Source organism: Drosophila ananassae (assembly GCF_017639315.1).
Source record: "Drosophila ananassae strain 14024-0371.13 chromosome Y unlocalized genomic scaffold, ASM1763931v2 tig00000090, whole genome shotgun sequence".
NCBI classification, from domain to species: Eukaryota; Metazoa; Arthropoda; class Insecta; order Diptera; family Drosophilidae; genus Drosophila; species Drosophila ananassae.
This window is the reverse complement of record NW_025319054.1, coordinates 404,861-409,751: the sequence shown is the minus strand read 5'-3', so window position 1 is coordinate 409,751 and position 4,891 is coordinate 404,861.

Genomic DNA, 4,891 nt, shown 5'->3' with positions numbered 1-4,891 from the left:
ATATTCTTGCTGACCGTCCCGTTTTCCCCTTTGAGGATGGCGGTAAGAGGTCTAGCAATAGAGGCAAAATTCTTTACAAAGCTCCTGTAATAACTCGCCAGGCCGAGGAAAGACCTGAGGCTAAACAGATTTCTTGGCTCTGGGAACTCTTTTATTGCCCTGACTTTTTCTGGATCTGTTTTTGTCCCTCCTCTGGTGACAAAAAATCCTAAAAATTCAACGCTCTCTTTAAAGAACTTTGTCTGTTCCCGTGTCACCCTCATGTTGGCATCGAGTAGGCGCCCAAGCACTGTGTCAAGGTGCTTGACATGATCCGTTTCATTTTCGGAAAAGATAATAACGTCGTCAACGTAGACGTAGCATATTTTGCCGATTTCTTCCCGCAGCACATCGTCGATGGCTCTTTGGAAAATACTACCAACGTTCTTTAGACCAATGGGTAGTCGGCAAAATTCGTATTTCCCACCATTGACTGAGAACGAGGTCTTCTCTCGGCCCTTTTCTTCCAGGTATATTTGATGGTACCCTGACCTTAAGTCTAGGGTGGTAAAGAATTTAGCTTTCCCCAAGTTCGCTAGAATCATGGGTATGCTTGGCATGGGGTAGCGATCGGTGATTGTTCGCTCGTTCAGCTTCCTGAAGTCGATTACTAATCGCTTCTTCTTGATGCCATTATCGTCAGTCCCTTTTTTGTCAACCACCCAGGTAGGGCTGTTGTATGTGGATCTGGACGGCCTAATTATGCCATTTTGCAGCAGCTCTTTGATTTCTTTGTTTACAAAGTCCGCTGTCCCCATAGGATAGGGGTATAACCTGGAGTAGACAGGTTCGTCACTCGTCGTTCGAATAGTAGCGATGACCGAAGTGTTAAAGGTGAGCGCCTCGTTAGAGGTCGAAAACACCTTAATTCTTTTCAGAATAATTTTTTTGAATTCGGCTTTAGCCAGATTTGGCACCACTATATCAGCGATTTTTGTGCAATTGACATTCTGACAGTCAAAAAATTTGAGCTTTTCAGTGACGCTTGCGTATTTTATTACGCTGTTGCCTAGGTCCAATGCTACTCCAGCTCGCGTTAGCGAATCGAAGCCTATTATAGCATCGAACGTGCTCAGTGTATCCAAGAGGTAAAATGGGACGTCTAGTCCAAAGATGCGCATTACGAAAAGAGCTCACAGTGAAAGGGGTCTCGACCGGCATTACGTTTCTTAGCTCGTTTACGGGCTTCACGTAATTTTTTGCCGCTCCCGTGTCGATGAGAATTTTTACTGTTTTGCCAGCCAACTGTCGCTCGACGAACGGCAGTCGAGAGCGCTCCCTAAAAAATGGAGGAGGTCGTTAAGCTCGGCGGTATCACTATCTTCCTCAATGGTGGCAACCTCAGCCTCAGCTGTGGCAGCATATTCTGTTTCCTCCTGTCGGGGCTGGGCTATATTATTGACGAGTTGGCGTCTTTGGCCCGATTGCCTCTGGGAATTGTTATTACTTTGCGGTTTCCCCCATCTGGTTTCTTGTCTGAATTTAGCCGTTGAGGGGTCTACCTCCATGGGCTGAACTTTATTCTGGTCTAAGGTCTTAGGATCCCTGCGCTTTGGCCGCGAATTGTCCTCATGAGGCCTACCTTGGTTTTGCTTAGGAATGAAGTGCGGATTTTTGTCCTCACCTCTCCATTGCTTTCCCAGACATTTATTGTTGCGCCTGTCCATAGCTTTCGCGTAAGATGCCGCGAACGCACTTCTTTCGATGCTGTTCTCGGCTTCTCGCACTAACGCTAGTGCAGACGGAAGGTCTTTAGGTTGTGCTGGTAGCACGAGTGACCTGAGTGGTCTTTTAAGCCCTGCAATGAATGCATGAAGGGCGTCATCCCTAACCTCCTTATTTAAGATGGTTGCCGTGTCCGAGTTGTGTCACATGACTATTAATTGGTGACGAGCGTGAGTTTCCTCTCGACCTCGTCATAGTATGCCATAAGGTCAGCATCTCCTTGCCGAACCATTTCCAAATTTTGCCGTTGCACTCTTAGGGACGTTTTGTCCGCGTATGTGCAATCTAGTCTGGCCAGGATTGCACCGGAATTCAGCACGGTATTGTGGGACGTGAGGAGCGACCGAGCGGGACTGCAAATTTTGTTTTTAATGATAACAACGGCCTCGAAGTGGGCTTCGCTGCCGTCGCATTTTTTGAATACTTCGTCTGCATCTAATGCAGCCTGCCTTCACGAAACGTACTCATCGTGGCTTCCATTGAACGTCGGCAGAGATTTTACTATGTCTAACTTGACATCGCATTTTATTTTAGGGTTCGGAAATGCTCTTTTATAGACTTCTACCCGTGGCGCTTGCACTATCAGCGCGCTAACCTGTGTTCTAACTGCTTCTAATTCTGAGGCAAATTGGCTTCTCAAACGCTCTTCCTGATCGGCGAGATGTTCCTAACATCGGGGCGGAACCCTACTTGTTCGTTATCGTCGCTATCAATTTCCTGTTTCACTTCCCTATACTCCCTTGGCATTGGCAACTCATTGGCAGCTAAGGGAGCTGGGTAGGTTAGCGGTGTTTATACTGGGCAGATACGAGGTGTTTAACGATTGGACATCAAGCAAAAGGTTTCGATGGGTCACTTTTTTTGGATATAAAAGCAGAAAAAAAAAATTTTAGCGAAAAATACTGGATCGTTACCTAAAACGCAAAAATGTTGGATTAATTTGTCCCAAAACGCACGAGAGCGAACCAACAGGTATTGGTCAATTCGACTGGGTGTATTATTAGCACAGACACCCTGGATAACTTCAGTACAAAATTCAATATAGCACAGGGGATAAAATAGTAGCGGAATACAAGGAGAAAAGCGACTGGCAACCTCTAAATGTGTATAGAGACCAATACTAATAAAGAAATAAAATATTTCTTTGCATAATTAATTCATGTAAATATTGATTGCCTTGGCGCCAGTGTGCGTTATTGGAATTATTTAATTTCCTTTATTTCCAGTGCACTCGAAAAACTCCACATGGAACGAAATTAATTAAATCAACTCCAAGAATACGAGCGTACGTAACTTGAGTTGTATGTTTTTTCTGTTTTATTTTTGTAACGTAATTAAAAAACAATCTGAACCAGAAATCGAAAATTGAGTCACTTTTATTTATTCGTAGAAAATTCCTACTGCCGTGCAGAGGAATTTATATGCACCGTTTAATGAGTATGTGTGAAAGTGTAGACCTTGGCTATTGTAAAACTTCAGGGGTAGAGTTCGAATTAATGGTAATATTAATCCGTTGGGCGTCAATTATTTAATTGCTTGTGCCGGCTGGCTGTGCCTCGGTGCCAGGGGTAGAGCCGGCTGGTTGAAGATCAGTGGCAGGGGTCAGCGGTAGGTTGCTGCCGCTGGTGGCCCTCGTCGCTATAGCTCCCAAGGCTCCCAAGGTTTGGGTAGTGGTGACCACCAAGGTTGGCAGCCACTGGAGAATCGAGTGATCGCTTTGACTTGTTGTTACGGCCGTTGTTACGGCCCTTAAGGCACGATAACCAAATTTAATAAATGTGACGGCTAAAGCCTGAGTTTCATAATCGAGCTAGTGCTCTTTATTCCAAATCCAATTTAAAACTAAACTTAAGAATTGACAAAAGCTAAAGCCTGGCCTGATGCCCGTGGCAGACCGCTAACCTTGCAAATTTTGCAGAAGTCATACGATCGGTGTTTACCAATCAGGCAAAGCCACATCAGACAAAGCCGCAAATTGCACATAACGGTCCAACATGCAGGCTAAGCTTTCGGGCCCGTTAGGCTGGATATAACAAATATAACATGTATGGAAAGACCCAACCCTCTAACTTAAAAAATGCCAAAGTTATGGCATTTCCGATCAATCAGTTATATGGCAGCTATAGGATATAGTCGACCGATCCCGGCCGTTCCGACTTATGTACTACCTGTAAGGAAAAGAAGGCAAAGTTTCAACTCGATAGCTTTAAAACTGAGAGACTAGTTTGCGTAGAAACAGACAGACAGACGGACATGCTCATATCGACTCAGGAGGTGATCCTGATCAAGAATATATATACTTTATAGGGTCGGAGATGTCTCCTTCACTGCGTTCATACTTTTGACCAAAATTATTATACCCTCTGCAAGGGTATAAAAATGATATCACGTAAATGGGCACCTTTAGCTCTGACAGCCGAATGCATTCTTTTTTCAGCATTCCATGACTTTGGTCAATGTTTCAGACGATATGGCTTCTATTTCACGTCTAATGTTGTCTTTTAGTTGACTTACGGTTTTTGGTTTATTAGCGTATACCTTGGATTTCAAATAACCCCACAAATAAAAGTCTGGTGCCGTCAAATCTGGTGTTGGGATGTTGGGGGCACAATTGAGAATTTATTTTCAATGTAGAGCTGAACAATTTGAGCGCGTTCCTTTGAAGTGTATTATTCCATGGTATTAATTGTCTTCGACTGACGCTTCCAACGTGGTATGATATTTGACGATCTGTCCACACTGTCAAAAGTTACAGGGTTGCAAAATGGGTCAAATTTAAATGGCCCACCTTGTATTTAAAATGTTTGGCTCTAATGTGATTTGCTGGAATACGAAGAAACAAAGTTCAGTAGCTGCTTCTTCGACAGAGGCGGAATATATAAGTTTATTTGAAGCAGTAAGAGAAACTTTATGGTTAAAATAGTTAGTCTCTAGTATACAATTTGAATAAAATAAACCAATCAAAATACGAGAAGAAAATCGAGGATACATAGTATAGAGTATAATATACATAGTATAGCTAATAATACTGCATGCCACAAACGATCAAAACACATTAATATCATGTACCATTTTTCAAGAGGACAAATTGAAAAGAAACTAATTACTTTAGAATATATTGGCAAAG